General features: G+C 36.7%; 1 long non-coding RNA gene across 3 annotated transcripts in view; it reads left to right on the top strand.

Moving 5' to 3' along the window:
• LOC145683393 (uncharacterized) overlaps positions 1-16,673 on the top strand; it is a 459,015-nt gene extending 442,342 nt beyond the window's left edge. For all 3 annotated transcript variants that reach the window (XR_014131074.1, XR_014131075.1, XR_014131073.1), the window contains exon 4: positions 16,564-16,673. This is a non-coding gene — a long non-coding RNA (uncharacterized LOC145683393). The remainder of the gene's footprint in view (positions 1-16,563) is intronic.
• The last annotated feature ends 1,030 nt before the right edge of the window (positions 16,674-17,703 follow it).

The raw sequence follows: 17,703 nt of genomic DNA, 5'->3' as shown, positions 1-17,703 counted from the left end.
AACAATATCGGTGTCACTGGTCGGAGCATTGATTTGAATTTCAAGCATTCGTCCTTCAAGATTAAAACGCCGATAGTATCTATTGATATCTCGCAAAACAGTAAAGCCAGAAGTAGCCATATTCAGATAGGAAAAGGTAAGGTAAAACAAACAGGAGTAGGCGAAAAACAAATATCTAAAACGAGAAAAGAAAAAAGCACGAATTATTCATTGAATGCCCAGATCAGAATTCGCTTGCATGTTTACCAGAGAGAGAGAGAGAGAGAGAGAGAGAGAAACGTTTAACGGTATCAAAATGACTACACCATCAGTCCTAAAAGAATTATCATAACTCAAATTGTCATACTGCTGAAACGTTTTATTAGTACGTTTTATTAGTTATTATTAGGACCAACACTAACATGTAACTGACCTACGATTCTCCAGTGATAAAAAGAATGAATGAAATTGTTTTTCTAACTATGCTGAGAGAATCATTGTAGTAAGCATTTTCTCCCTTGACACTGAACTTTAAAACGTTGGCGAACATGAAACCAAAATCAACCAAATATGTTATTTCTCGTTCTTAAGTCTAATGTGTGGGATTCCTATTTCGATCCCCGGTCAAGAAAGTGAGGGTACTCCCAGTAATTCCACCATTTGCTCTCCCATAGGTTAAATATTTTATGCTAAAATAAAACAGTGATAACAATTTCATTCTCATGCGTAATACCTTTTAAGAAATACTGCACGGATATTAAGTAACGCTGTTGATAAACTGTTAATAACGTACTCCAAATTCAAGGAAAGGAGTAAAGTCACGCTCTCACAAAAGGTACACCTTCGTTCATTCACGATCTTCGCGGAAATAGGACTTGAAAAGTGAAATGGATTTTTATTTAGGTCAGAAACGAGTTCAACTATAAAGTGACATCACGTATAACCAATGAAAACACAGCATTCATCATGTATCATGAGCCGAAACATGGAGTAACAATCGATCGTAACGTTATTCACGTTTCTCCTTACACATCAATCGTTACATCTAGTATCGCGATTCTGATCATGACATCATACCGTTGACTCATTTGTTTATTACGACATTCAAATTACCACATCTAAATGTGATTCATTTTTCTTAAACTTGATTAAAAATGTAGCACTTATCGATATGTTATGATACTCTCTTTGACATAAATATAAAGTTGAGCTATAAAAGTCCGTCGTTGCACTAACAGCTGAGAAAAATGCTGATGTAGAATTCTTCGTAAAAGCACATTCTGCAATTTCACAATAACAAACTTCTATGAGTAACAACGAGCAGAAATGTGTAATTTAACAGAATCTGTTTTAATCTGCACGTCTTCTTTTCATACGCAAAAGTGCACGCACAGAATATTAAAAACTTCTCAAGGGGGAAGTTTGGGTCAGTGCTTATTTCTGATGTCTCTGCTTCAATCCACAACCAAGTAAGTTTATGATGTTTTCTCATTTCACCATTTCTCATCATCATCCTTCGATTAGCTTCTAGGGGACGTTAAAATTTCCTGAAACTAGCAACAAGAATGAAACTCGGGACGATTGCAATTTCCATAACGTAGTAATCAACAAGTGTAAGGTATCCATGTTCACCTCTGAAGCGGAAAAGTGGATCACAAAGTACTTATCAAATTTAAGGGAATAATTTTAAATACGACTCCATATAATCATATAACGTAATAAGGCTCCAAAATCCTTAGGGAACCCATCAAAGGGAACGATGACTCCCAAATTTAAAAATAAACCATTGTACTCTCTTATATTACGAAAATGTCTCATCAAAAATAATACTATAAGTTAAAAAAAACTTCCAAATTTTAATATTTTATACTCATGAAAGGGAACGAGGCCCCTCTCGTCATGTGGATCAAGGTGATCATATGTGTCCTCAGTGATCCTATGCATTCCCTGGCCCCTGAGTAGGCATAAGCAAAATTTCAATAGGTAATGCAATCCCGTACCGAAGCATCCCTAACTCATTCACGTTAACACTATGGGGCAAGGGTCCCTACTTGGATAATTAAAAGTGAAATAGGGTCATCCCGACATCAAACAAACACATTAGCTCAAACCAAATACCTCTAATTCATTCGCACCAGTGAGGGACGGGTAACTCAGTGGTAGAGCGTTCACCTCTGCTGTAAGGGGTCCCTGGCTCAAACTCCACGAAAGTAGAATTGTGGTGGACAACATTATACTCAGGATTCTACAATTTTCTCAAACACTTTCATTTCACCAATTCATTCATTTCTCAACGTTGCCGTCTCCTTTAGCCTAACCAGCATAACAGTGGGACGTAAAACTAAAGATTTCAATTATATATCACCTCATCAAAGAGAAAACAATCTCCAATTTTTTTGCCATAAAAGGGAAAGAAAATAAAAAGCATTCATAAAGCTGTACTAACTCATAACGTAATAAATCATCAAGAATATGTTTTAATAATTTTAAGAATCATAATAACTTCTAATCCAAAAATCACAATTCAATGACGTCATAGCCGAGCCAGGGTACCTCTGACTCATTCGCACCAGCGTGCATGGCCCCTGATATGCATAAGCAAAATTTTTATAGGTGACGCAATCCCGGGCCAAAGAATTCCTAACTCATTCGAATTAACGCTATGGTCCATGAGGCTCCAAATTGGATAATCAAAAGTGCGATCAGGTCAGGCCAATACAACTGTTTTCATTATATTTTGAACAGTAAAAGAAATTTTCCTGTAAAATAAAACTACTACTATTATTACAGAACAGCTTATTATTCAAACATTAAAGATTCATTTTTAATCCTGTAACTTGGGTCTTTATTCGTGAGGATTTTAGATATACTTTGGTTTATATGAATCTATTAACCTGCTGTTTGTTAATATTGAAATTACTTATGTGCTAAATCTTAATTTCAAGTGCTATTACTTATGTTTAAAAATCGCTTATGTGTTAAATTAAATGTATTATAGTAAATAAATATATTTGGGCACCATGCTTCTTTCTAAAAATTGTTTTTCAGAAATCATGGTCTTACTGAATGATTCATTTAAACTCTGATTTCATAAGAACACTTTTCCATTACTTGAATATTATTTATAACATTATCAGAACATTTATTAATTCTGTCAAGGTTTAAGCATTCACTTTTACTTGGCAGTACATGCTTCACTTTCCTATTAAACTTTATGAAGTGGTAGAGCGTTCACCTCTGGTGCTTGGGGTCCCGGGTTCGATCCCAGCCCCCGCCAAGTGAACTTTGTGGTGGACAAACACCGTGTGCGTGGGTTTTCTCGGGGTTCTCCCGTTTCCTCCCACTTTCTTCATTCCACCATTTCATTCATTACTCATCATCACCGTCTCCTGTAGCCTAACCGGCATAACCGTGGGACGTAAAACTCAAAGATTTCATTTTTTTATGAAGTGGTTGTTTATATAGGAGGACTTTGGCCTAGTGGCAATTTTTCTTGCATTGGATTTCTTCGTATCCTTATATTATCTTCTGGGGATCTTGCCTTAGATTTAAACAAAGAGATTTATATATACGATATATTTATATTATTATTATTATTATTATTGCTATTATAAAGCACTACACGTCAAGAGTCCAAGCTTAGACAAAACTACAAGTAAATCAAGTTAATTTTTCTTTTTCTCTGTTTTCTGGTAGATAATAGCACTTTTTCTTTGTCAGAAAACAAAGAAGGCGTGATACTACTGCTCAAGGTTACTAGAGATTGAGCTGTAGCCATATTACCGCATCTTGTCAGACTCATACTTTCAGCATAATCGGCCTTATCGATGGACCTATTTCTGTGAAGTATAGAATGGAGCTATAACTTTTTACATCAGCCGGCTTATGACTTCCTTGAAAAGTTCTCAAGGTCCGTGACCTTCATACCTATTCTTGAATTTAGAATTATATGCATTATGGACAATTGTGAAACCATTGCCCTTGATTCAGTGAAGAAATGTGGCGGCTTTAAACACTTTCCTTGAATAAAATTATAATTTTTACTTCAGAAACAAATTTATTGTACATACTCACTCAATGTATTGGTCAGAAAATATGTAGAAGTATTACTAAATGTCTACCAATCACGGGATTTTCTTTTAATGATTTTGTATTGATACTTGAAGCCTTAGATTTATGAAAGGAAGAACTTACATTAATAAATGACAGGAGTCCATCAGACCCCAATCTGAAACTCAACAATTTCAATGTATACACATAACGCACTCGATCACTCCAGTCTGTCATTCACACACACGAGCATAAAAAATAATTTTTCACAAATATAATTAAAATTTAATCACTCGTTTTCCAGTAATAATTATATACAGTATTATGGCGAATGAATGGTATTTTTGTTAACTTCTCGACTGTTGTGCTGTAAGTAGCCTGTGTATGTTTCTTTACGTGTGTCTACGAAGCACAGTTTTTATTCTGAACGATGCTGTGCTCCTTGCAAATGATTCTGTTGCATTTGTAACACACTTGGGAAATTTTCCTTTCACGATAGCGAGGACATCCTGAGAACTTTCATTACTTCGCACTTGATTCATTGCATTTCTCTTGTACAGGTCTTTTCACTCCACTGCGCCCCATTTCCTCCAAAAGTTACTGCCTTTAGCTTAGGATTCATCATCCTTTCTTGCAAGTGAGGAAGCATGAATTGCCCTTCAAGCTGCTGTAAAAAAAACTTTCGTGCATTGGATGATCGCTTCTGATATTCTGGGTATTGCTGCATAAGCAAAATGAATGCATTGACTCCAGCAACGTCCATGACGTTTGTGCTTTAGTTTTATTGTAAAAGAAAGCATAATTTCTGTTTTTTTCTTACTGCTAGTTTCATCTACCTTCTTATCAAGATGCAAAGTACTAAGTAAAATAACAGATTTGTTTTTCTTTGGATCATAACTTACGATTGTCAAGTATTTTCTGAACGCAAAGATAGAGTAGGTGACGTATCTGCTCTTGTTATGTAACAAGTCATGTGGTATTACTCTGTTGTTGAGTCTCGTTGTTCCAACAACAGTAATGTGTTTTCAGAGGCTCTTCAAATAATGACACAGTTGTAAAATAATTCTCCATTGTGTTGATAACACCAGTAACCCGAACAGAACTTGACAACTCGAAAACAACATTAGCAGTGAGATTTTTCTTCACAGGATTACTTACTGTTTTCCACAATAGTTTATTCCATCTATGGCATAAGATGTCAACGAATCACAGAGTCAAAATATTTTAATGGCGTACTTCGCTGTCTTTCGCTGATTCTATTGAATGAACTTCCAACCTCCTCTGGAGGGCAAGAGCTGTTTGTCAATTGTTCTTGATTCATTCGGATTGAGTCTTCGCCAGCAATTCTGAATGAACTGTTCCCAGATGTATCTGAAAGCCGCTTAATTGTCGTCTTTGTCTCGAGTAGCTCCTGTTCGTTTGTCGTCGAAACGAATATCTCGCCGTAAATTTTCGAATCTCATAACAGAGAATGAGGCCCGGAACATGGGACTGGCCTGTTTACCTAAAAACAACTCCCTTATTGGTACAGATGGTGATCAGAAAAATGGAAACACCTGTAGTTGGCAACACGTCAGATGCATGAGTTGGCAGTGATGTCGTGGCGCCCGCAGCACCGGACCGCTGGTGGTGGTGTGTTAGGACTGTCTCCATACTACGTCAGGCGCAGTGGAACAGCAGTTTCCAGTGGCTGCAGAAAACGGAGGTAGTGTAAAATGGGAGACCTCTCAGATTTTCAAATTTGGCAAATTGTTGGTGGGCGGTTATGTTGAGTGAGTGTGACGGCAGTAGCTACTGTGTTAATTGTGTTGCGTGGGACAGTGTCGAAGGTGATGACCGCCAACACCACACACGGGAAAACCACATTGGGGAAGCGGAACAGTGGGCAGAAGAAAATCATGATTGACAGGTCACGCCGGGTATTAAAGCGCATTGTCCCGCAGAACTGTCGTGTCACTGCAGAGCAAGTGACGGAGGAACTTAATCAGCACCTCTCCCACCCTGTTTCGACAATCACAGTCCGCCGCGAATTACATGACATGAACTCACGGGGTCGTGTAGCACGGGTCAAACCGCTCATCAGGGACCATAACTCTTTCGCACGCCGCAAATGGTGCCGCGGCATTGCAACTTGGACCTTTGAGGATTGGAAACGTAGATATGGTCGGATGAGTAATCCTTCTACCTATTCCCAACCACGGGTCGTGTTTATGTGTGAAGAACGCTTAAAGAAGCTTAAGATCTGCAGTGTTTCCGCCTAACTGTGAAACATGGCGGCGACTCGGTGATGCAGTGTGCCGCCATATCATGGTTTTCATTGGGTCCTGTGATCACACTGAGCGGACGAATCAGAGCCAACGATTATGTCGCAATTTTAGGAGACCACTTGCATCCTATGGTCCGTATGTTGTTCCCGGACAATGACGAAATCTTCGCGGATGATAATGCACCCATTCACACAGCTGGCGTTGTTGCAGCGTGGTTTGAGGAACATTGGGATGAAGTTCAACACCTCCGCTGGGCCGCCCAATCCCGAGATCTCAACATAATTGAACATCTGTGGTCCGTCTTGAAAACACGACTCCGGCGACGATTACCACATCCATCCTCTCTCACAGAACTGGCCGATGTCCTACACGAGGAATGGTGTAAAATTCCACTTGCTACCATTCACGAATTCTATGCCTCCATCACACGTCGCATCAAGGCTGTTCTGAAGGCAATAGATCGCCCGACACCATTTTAATCTGGTGTTTCCATTTTTGTAATCATTATCTGTACATGATTCGTTTTCGCTCACCCTAACACCTTGCTCTTCTGGTTTATTTTAGCTTTTCTCCTTCCTTCTTTGTCAGTGCACCTAATACTTTTTCAATCATATCCGAAGTGATGAAGTAATTCAAAGAATCTTTCGGTAAAATGGTTTTGGTGCCACGAATAGAACCAGAAAGATTCTGAGGATGTTGTGGGCAGGAGTTAGACAAAGTGTCGGTGGTCGTTTTCCAAACTCAGAATTATCACGGCTAACGAAAGTGTCGCTAGTATACTTCTGGTGGAAATATATACTCCCGATATATCATCTGTGCCACCTATATTATCTGATTCATATTCTCTGTCTGAGTATAGATCAGAATCACTGTTTTCACTTTAAGACTGAAAGGTACTGTCATCACGTGCATTCACACTATTAGTAGAACTATCATATTGGAGTCCAGAACACTTTCATACTCTTCTTCCAACCATTCATTTACTGCTCTTGTGAAACTTTCGTCAAGATAATTCACTGAGTTCCTGGTCCTTTTTCTACTCATATACGCTATCAAAACCCAACAGACTTCAGTAACTTGAGCATGGATCAATCCAGTGTGCACAGACGTCTCTCTTTCTCTCTCTCTCATTTCTATCTGACTGCTTCCATGGGGGAGTACCGGGTTTTAGTTTGGAACCCCTGCCTCCTATATGAGCTAGATGAGCTTATGTAGTTAACACATATGAGCTGATATTAAAGGACAACTGTCGCACCTTCATTGACGTAATTGTTGATGACTTGTGCTAGAATGTGGAAGAGATGGAAACGCAGCCTGTGGAAAATATTCTGGTAACTTCATAAAGGCAGATGATGGTTACAAACAAGTAAAGTGCTGGTTGGCCGATGAAATAGCTAATAAGCTTTCAAAGGAGTGGCCCTCATAAGGGTGTGGTCATGTATTGTTTGTTATTGTAAGTTTAGTCAAAATGTCCGGAGCTGCTTTGAGGGCAGGAAGTCTAGTTCGCACCGCAGCAAGAAGTTTATTTAAATGAAGATCGTGAAAATGTTGATAAATTCTCTCAAGGTGTCGCTATTACTAGTTGAGTTATCTTCTGAAATAGAGACTTGTTTCTCTGTACGAATACGAGAATCAGTGTTCTTAGCAAAAGATTCTTGAGAATTCAAGTCTTTAGTAGCTTCTAGAGGTGTATCATTTGTTAGTGGTGGAAAATCATGAGATTTATATGTCGGTGGTTGAGAAGTTCAACGCAACAAAATGTTATGAATTGTGGGAATCGCTTATAACTTGAAGGATGGCCCCCGCACACAGTTTGAACAATTTGAAAATTTTCCTGCGATGTACAGTTACATTTATAGGTAAGATGGTTATCTTCGCATTTCGCACATCTGGGTGTAGCATAACAAGAACTCTGAGTATGACCGATTGGTTTTAGCCGCATTTATGGTAACTTTCCAAAGAGTACACCAGGAGGTAAAGCGCTAAATTGCAATCTGTAAGAGGTGGTTTATTTGTTGAATGGTCTAACATAAAGCAAGGAAGGCGGTATCGTCGGCATACTAAAACAGATGGATCCTATCGGGAAGCCTAGGCATGTCGGCAACATAAAGTAAAGTAATGGGGACAAAGCCGAACCTTGTGGTACACCTGAGAGTAGAAAAATAGGGTGTGACAGGCTGTTGTTCACAGAGATGTATGCGAGGCGTTTGGAGATGAAACTGTAAATGACACGAATATATATTATTGGCAGCTGTAGTGCATGGAGTTTATATATGAGCCCCGTGTGCCACACATTATCAAAGGTTTTTTCTTGATCGAATAGCACCAGACAGGAAGGTTGAACTGAATTATATTGCTGAGTGATGAGTGACGTAAGTCGGAGGAGCTGATCGTTTATAGAGAACGATGGTCGGAAGCCTGCTTGTGTGAAAGGAATAAGATTGCGATTGGTCAAATACAGATGTAAACGTTTAACTAATATGCGTTCCAGGATTTGACTAAATGTAAAAGTTAATTGTATGGGACGGTAATAAGCTACATCCTGTGGCGGTTTATTAGGTTTAAGGAACATTAGCGTTTTCGATGTCTTCCAAGATATTGAAAAGTATGCAGTGCGGAATATGAAAGTATAGATTTCTGCAAGTAACACTAACAGGCTGCCACGACATTCTTTAATGTATCGATACGTTATATTCTCTAAGCCAGGTGCTGAATTATGTTTGTTGTCAACGACTTGAGTGATTCCTTGTATGGTAATCGGCATTGTTATGGGTGAATTGGCAGGTAGTGCATGGTGAATATTCGGCTGTTGTTGTGGTGTTGAAGTGTTAAGCCTGTCGACCACATGGGGAGCGTTGTCTGTTATTGTAGGTGTGAATATAGTCTGTAAATGGTTGGCGAAAGCGTTTGCTTTTGCAGTATCAGTAGACGCGGGAGTGTCACCTAGTAAGAAGGGATACTTTGGTGTGGAAGACTTTCTACATAGTATATTGACTCCTTTCAATATTTGCTGGGATAAGTAGTGTCAGAGAGATTATTGCATGCCTTTATCCAGCACCGAAGCTTGTAGACCTTAATATAATTATGGACCATACGCTGGAGTTGTGTATGATGCTTCTGGATTGCGTGTTTGGAGAAAGTCACTGTAAGACTGGCGTGATCACTTGATCAGAGTGAGATATTGTGGAGGAAGTTGGAGTGTAAATGACGTAGTTGTAGAAGTTGGGATGCAGGAGTTACTTGCATCTTGAATGACAGTGGTGATTCTGTCGACTGTATCATCTAACTCAACTTCACTAGTAGGGCCCCTGAGATGTATGGTGTGACGGGAAATGGGATAGCAATATTGTTCCCAATTAGCTTTATCAAATCTAAACTTGTATGTGGTGGTAGTAGTGAACGAGATTGTATGTTAATTTGATAAATGCGTGGTCACTTCCGAGAAGCTGAAGAACTTCGACGGTGCAGTGAGTTATGAGATTATTAGAAACTATAACAATGTCGTGCGTGGTGTCGGAAATTGGGCGAGTAGCTTGAGGGTGATGAACAATAATGTTTGTGGTTTTAGCTGTGATGAAGTTCTAAAGATTTGCTCTTTCCTGATTGGTACGACTGTACATATTTAAATCGGCCATGATGAGATACAAACGATAGGTATTCGAGATGTATTGCACAAATAGATACGGAAGGGAGTGCCCTGGTCTAATGTATATAGTATCCAGAGTAAGGACGATATCTTTGTGGTTAGATTTCGACATCTGAGTCGGACGTTCGTGTTAGTTATCCATATAATGCATTTGAAAAACATTACATTGATAATGAACAAACGAATATTATACTTGTATACAGTACCCAATGAAACAAATGAATACGATCGCAGTGATACAATGCCCTACAAAACTATCACCTTGAATATAAGAACTTTTTTTGCATGCAAGTTAAGAATCTTGTCTCGTGTAGCATCTTTTCTGAGATAAGGTACCAAATATGTATAATTATAATTTTTATTCGTACCACAGTGTTCAACTTTTAACTCATTCCTTCGAGTGGGTTGTTGGTATGGTGTCATTTTAAATATCAAGTGTATCTGTTAATGGTCGTATTTGCATTCTCTAACCTAATGTTCCTGTATATTTTGTTTCGTATGAGTATACAGCTAAAATATTCAATACATACGTACCAACGGAATTTAATTATTTATTTCAAGAGAATAACACCTTAATGCTGCATCGATCGTAGTCAGAATATCATCATCATCAATGTTCTGCCACATTTGCAGATTTACAAACCAAATCTACATTCCGTCATGTATTTCAATTCTTAGCATTAGTGGTTCCCAAAGAGTAAGAATCTCACATCTTTATATCATCCAGGAGCTGATATCCTTTATCTTCCACCCTTCTCAAAACTTCTTCATTGCTTTTTATTTTCAGTTGATTTCTTGATTTTTCTCTATATCCACATTTCGATGTTTTCCAAAGGTTTCATATCACTTTGGTGAACAGCTCAGGTTTTTTAGGCACGCTGTTCCATACTGCATACTAAACATTCTAGCAACTCTTTTTCTTACATGGTCCCTCATAGTTCCGGAATATATATATAAAACTTGTTATTTTGTTAAAAATGTTTAACATCCCAATTCTTATTTTGATTTCCTGGTCACATTTAAGCCATTTAAAGATAGTCACACCTTTAGAGAAAGATCTTAAAGTTAGTTTAATAAGAGCAAAATCAGATAGGTGGAACTCTAAGCCATTTGTTGCGCTTTAAAAAGAGGTCAAGTAAAATATCTCTCTCTAGTTATTGTTTTATTAAGGACCTACTTTTTCTTTGAAAACAAACTAAATATTTATTCTCTTACTATCAATTCGTAAGCTTTTGTACACGGTACGAGAACTTAGTAATACACCAAGTGAACTCATAAAAACCTAAACAAACTTGGTTTTAGGTTAATGGTAATAATAGTATCATTACCAAAAATTAAAAATAATATGCAAACGTTTTCTAAAAGTGTACATAAAATAAACGTGGCATAAAGACTAACAGTAATTCTCTAACACGTTTTCTTTGCGTTTTTTTGTAGTATTACGCTATTACTAATTAATTTAATTTTCTAATTGTAATAAGAAGTACAAAGTACACAATAAAAGACAGTGCAAGACAGACAGTAAAAAATAGAACAAATAGTAGCTTATATAAGAAAATGAGAATTCTTATTATCTGAAGAACACTTTGATTCCTTTTTTTTTTAAAAAAAAAGTACACTATAAGACTGGCTATACCAAGGATCTTATATAATAGAAGATCTGCCGTTACAACAAAATCTTGAAGCCATACGTCACAGTTTCGCGACTCCTACACTGCCCACTCCGCCCAATAGGACTGTAGTGTTTTGAGCCAACAATCATAGCGGAAACGAAAGTAGTCAATCAGACGATGGCAGAAAGGAGAGTAGCCAATCAGACGTGAAGATGATCGGTTGTTTTTTGCTTCATTGATTTAATCGGATGAAGATATATATGGGCAGATCCTCTATTTATAACATCGTTGGGCTATACACTATAGGATAGATCCTAAGAAATCTCTTACGATTTGTTCTAATCAAATTCTCAATGTGTATGGCATCAGGTCGCATGTCACTTACTGTGTTCTGAACAATCCTATGATATTCCTGTTTAGAACACGCCGTATTTTAGAAACAAAATTGGTAAATATTTCGATTTAAACATCAAGTGAGAGAAAGAGAAAACAAAACAAACGAAAACATACAACTGTTGAGGTAGGCTTTGCTATTTTATCTTTCGATCGTGTAGGTTTCCTTTTAGCGCAACACTCGAAATAACTGTTGAAAAATTATAATTTGTAACCAATTACCTTCTTATTGTTTCTTAAATGATTTCCGCTTAGCGACATGAATATATCTGCGCTTAGCGGTATAGATAACATTCAAAGGGACCATCAAAAGCAATTGGTAAAAACTACAATTCTTTTACTAATTTGCGTATGAATAAAGTGTTCTTATGTATAGTATGAGAACTATATTGCAGATATAAGTGACGTTCTATCATCTTTTTTGGGAAATTATGCTGGACAAATATACAAATATAATTTAACATAACCTTACATAAAATAACCGTAACTAACCGTAAGTAAACTACCTAGATAATGTGAACACAAAGTAACGAAATTGTAACATTTCTTAGAAAAAAAGTTCTTGCTAAGCGTTACCCCTCACTTATTTTTTCAGTTATAAAACACTTATAATGATTCTACCCTAGTAAGCCTGTACTTATATACACAAAATAATGAGTATTACTTTGTATTTAATTCAATTGCTACCACAAATTTATTTTCATGCCAAACATTCAATTTTACCTATAAATATTCTGAAATGTGGTCCTCCAAACCTATACCAGCACGCTTCCGTCTTCTGTTACTTCTTTAGAGGTATCCAATTTATCATTATATCAAGTAGGGAGGATGTATAGCGTAGTTAGCATAGGGATTCATTAATTTGATAGTTTTGTTAAACAGAACTATTTGAAAAAATTGTAAAACGACATTTGAAAAAATCGTTTTCTACGAGATATGTCATATCATTTTCCCAAGGTTAATCATAAGACATTCCCTGGGATTTATCTCGTATTGTATGGCATTCCTAATCAACGTGACGGGTGGTTTCCTTGATTGGACATCATGTTCAATCTCTAACTAACTCTCAAGCGTGATAGTTATTTCGCAAGTAGCTCCCATTCTCTATGGAACAATAGTTAATCCGGCTGGCAAAAATTAATCTTTCATGGTAATTAATAATTTCTGTGGTGGAGAATGGTCTCGGAACACTTTGGAAATGTTTGCCCCAATAAGTAAAATGGGTTGCAGAAATCTAACAAATAGAATTCAAGTAATAATACAAACTTTTATGGTTCTATTACAATTGAAATATTCATAACAACTAATTATAATATGCATGACTTCAATATGATTTCCTACTGTCTAGAATCCTGGTACTGTCTAGAATGTCATGATCTGTCATAATAGCCGAGAATCGACACTCGTGTACTTATATCCTTTTTACCTTTCTCAAAAGCAAAACATTGATATTACAAATTGTGCGACGAAAACGTCGTTGGCTTACGTAAAACATTCCCTATTTATCTTTTCCACACTTCCAATACGCAATAAGAAACAACTTACAAAAAAACCTGAATAAACTTTAAAATACCAAATTAATTTTGTATTGGAACTTAAGAAATAAAAATATAATTATTAAATATATTTTTAAATTTCATATATGAAATCGCGCCAAACAATAGCACAGAACCACTTCAAATAACGGTGACTTCCAATCGTCCACATGAACGCAATACTAAAAGTTTTACTACTAAATATATAATATACACCCACACATACATACACACACACACACACACACACACATACATACACACATATATATATATATATATATATATATATATATATATATATATATATACATATATATATGTATATATACAATTCACATGAATATGCAATGTAACATGAAGCTGCCCTTAATAAGAACAGCCTTACTGTCACGGGCCAGGAATGCATAAAATCCTCCACATTTAAATTCCGGTAAACGAAATACGGATTATTGAACCCATTTAAAAGTATTGTAATGGTAATTAATTGAATACGCAAATATTTAGTAACAAAATAAAGGAAATCTGGGATAAAGGAAAGTTCCACACATATCCTTTATAGAAATAGCCGAAGTTGATAATAATAATTTTGACAATATGTGAATTGATTGAAATCAATATATAAATAGAATTCAATACATACGTATATGTATATTAACTCTAACTATGTATGGCTCAACAACGATAGGATGTGTTCAATTAATAATATTACCATTTGACCATTAATTTAACTCTCCTTACATTTCCACTTCAATTTATTGTATAATAAACATAACTCACTTGGATATAATAAATATAGTAATTCTTAACTCACCAGACATTTTGCAGTAATTTTGAATATAACCTCTAAGCATCCAATAATTATATAGCACCTATATTATATTTAAATTGTTTTTCTTGACCGCTTGTATACACTTAGCTATAATATTTTGTTGCACCTTTTATATTTTTATTATTGTTCCTGTTTTATTTCACAAATATATTATTACGGTTACGGTGGGGAGTTAGCGACAAAGTTCTATCGTTCATATCCGACGAAACTCCAAAACTTTTACGGTTTCGTGTATGGTTATTGGTTAGCGCGAGCTGCAGGTTGTGAACCTGAGTTCGAACACTAACCCTTCGGGGCTCCACCATAAATACGACGTGTGACAGAAACCACACAGTGTGTGTTGATGACTAAGCGTGAACACACACTATTCCACTTAAAACAATTTTCATCACAGGCTTTGCCTTACACGGAGTTAGAAACCGCTCTCTATTTCTCTCTTTCTTCGCCCAGGCAGACGGGGATTTAAATAAATAACATCCCGTATTTAATACGTGATGTATAGTCCTATCCTCATAGATACGCTGATATGAAGTAAGGCTGAAAGAGAAAATGTATCGAAGATGTAGCTCAGTTAATTCGTTGTTGGTACCTGGATCTACCCAGTATCTTTTCTACTTTAGGAAAAGTTCAATGAAGAGAGCAATTTCAGAATAGTAAAGCTTACTACAAAGGTAGCATAGTATACAGAACGACTACAAGAGAGGAAACAAAATGAAATAAACACTAAATTCTTACAAAGGTCCTGACTACTTAGTTGAGCCATTCCAACTCTAATATTGACTCTTCGCTATTTGAAACGACTAAGTTCTTATATACGTCCTCGTTTCCATTATTCTCTTAACTTCTATTCAAAGTCGAGGAAAAGAATGAAAATCAGAAAAAAGAGAGAAGAGAAAGATGAAACAACGAAAATCACGTTAAAGCGATTCCAGATATTCCAAATAGGCATAGAAGTCTGCACATTATATAATACCTGTTCAAGGTCGACCTTGAACAGACAACAGTGGAGTGGGAAGCTCTGATCTCGATGATCTGGCGACGATTCCAAACGGATGCAAACGTTTTTCGGAGATTCGGCGGAGGTCGTATAAGGAGTACCTGTGACCAGGAATACCGTTTCTTACGTCTAGCTGCCAGGCTCAACAGACACAGCACCGCCTCAGATCTTTTTAGGACCTTCCAGCTGCTACAGGAACGTCAGTGTCAAGATTTATAGTGTACAGACGGTTAGCTGAGGGGCACTTGTATGTTAGGAAACCAGCAAGGTGTGTTACATTGACCCCACAGAAAAGAAGTCGGTTGAATTCATCCAGAGAAAATCACCTGTAATCCCTATACGAATGACGTCATGTCCTGTTCACAGATAATTTCACGTTAAGCCTCACCAGTGATTCTCAACGTGTGCTCATCTGAAGAGAAGCAAAAACACGGTTTCTTCCAGCTAACATGACTGCTGTAAACCAGTACAGGGGAGGCGGAATCATCCTGCGGTCCCGAACACCTCTAGATGTCTTCCCACAAGGTTAATTCACTGGTGCAATGTATCGGGATGTCATCATGATCTAATACGTTCGTCTGTTTCGGGGCGCAGTGCGTCCTGATTTCATTCTAATTGATTATATCGCACGTCCTTATCGCGCTGATGAAGTGGGTGAGTAATTTGAGCATCAGGATATCAGGAGATTCAATTAGCTCAGTTGCTCACCGGACTTGAACCCCATCGATCATGCGTGGGACATGCTTGGCAGGCGCATTGCATGTCGTCAAATAGCTCCAAGATCCACTAATGAGCTTCGGGAGACACTTGTACAAAAATGGCAAAACATACGCCAGCAACTTCCTGATAATCTCATTTTCAGCATGCAATCACGTTGCGGTGGATGTGTTGTAGTGCCAGGCGATCTCACACATATAGATGTCCTCTATCATACGCGTAATCTAGTATGTCCTATTTCCGAATTTTCCTATGCCCATGCATTTTTGTCTCTGTTGCCCATTCTGTACATTCTCTTCCAGTGTTTTTTGGACTTAATCCATTTGCAATTCAACATTCCAATAATATATGCCTGATTCCCTATTCTTTGAGTACATAAATCATGCAAATAGCATTATTGGTAAGTTTTGCACATGAGTGAATACATAGGATTTGCTAAGTGTATAACAACTAAATATTCTATATTTTAAGTAAACGTCAACGAAATACATTTATTTATTATCGAATATACGTATATTATACTATATTTTGCAGAATAACAGCAATCTCAGTGGAAAACTAGCGCGGTTATTAGAGTGATCTGCTGTAATATTTTGAAGAAAGCTTCACGTCAACAGTGTATTCTCTTCAATTTTTGTCAAAGGTATGTTTCAAACCCCGTTTTTAATGTTTCGTTTTAATTTATGAAAATCTGCACTGAACTATGTTTTGCAAGTCTCAAAAATTGAATGTGGATTACTTTTAATTTATTCTTTCGTAACGTTTAACCCTTATCATACCAAGGTAAGTTTATCAACGTTCGTAACCAACAGGTCTCTAAAGAACCCCATTACTTTTAGACTCTATATTTTTTCATCAGTGTCATTTTGATGCTTCTTCTCACATTTTCAATTTTATGCTTCGTAAGATCTTCAATGTTATAAATCTCGAATATGTATATAGTGTTTCGATAAATGTGTAAGCATAATAATTACATAATCAACAATATTGCTTCATCAATATTGATCGCCATTTGTAAATTGTTTTACATCAACACTTAGATTACCCTGCTACTTTTAACATATGTAAATAGTTGATAAGTGCGTATATACGTAGTGCGTAAAAACGTCCTTCAAGAAACACATTTACAGCTTAAAAAGTTACTATATAAATTTTGATCTTTTTAATCGTTTCTTTATTGTACATATTAGCGTTTCTTATGCAAAGAATGATAATCTGTGCTACATTCTTATATATCGATGCTTTACTGTTGTGTTTATGAAATTGATTACACGGTTTGTAAATGCAATACTAAACAACACTATATTTTACAATTATGGGACATATTTACTAATTTCTACTCTACAATAATATAAACTGTTCTTCATCCTATACACACATGAAGCTTGTATTTTACGAGTTGGAATGACATTCCGAGCAAACACTGCGTGTTTGGACTTTCCTGTGATTTTTGCACATAAATCAATTGTCATTATCACACTTTGTATTTACCTTTCGATCCGGATTTCTAGACACACACACACAACATCGTCTTTTTTCTTCTGCTTCTGTAATTTTTTGTTAATTTAGATCTGACTTTGGAATGCTTGTACTCCTGTTGCTTCTATTTTGTTCAAGACATGAACATGTAATCCAACAGGAGCAGCAGCACTTCGGGCAATGTTTGATTTTTTA

Source organism: Thermobia domestica, chromosome 4, assembly GCF_964235325.1.
Source record: "Thermobia domestica chromosome 4, izTheDome1.hap1.1, whole genome shotgun sequence".
In the NCBI taxonomy this organism is placed as follows: domain Eukaryota; kingdom Metazoa; phylum Arthropoda; class Insecta; order Zygentoma; family Lepismatidae; genus Thermobia; species Thermobia domestica.
Note: the sequence above shows the minus strand (reverse complement) of the source record. Positions and strands in the feature narration are given on the sequence as shown.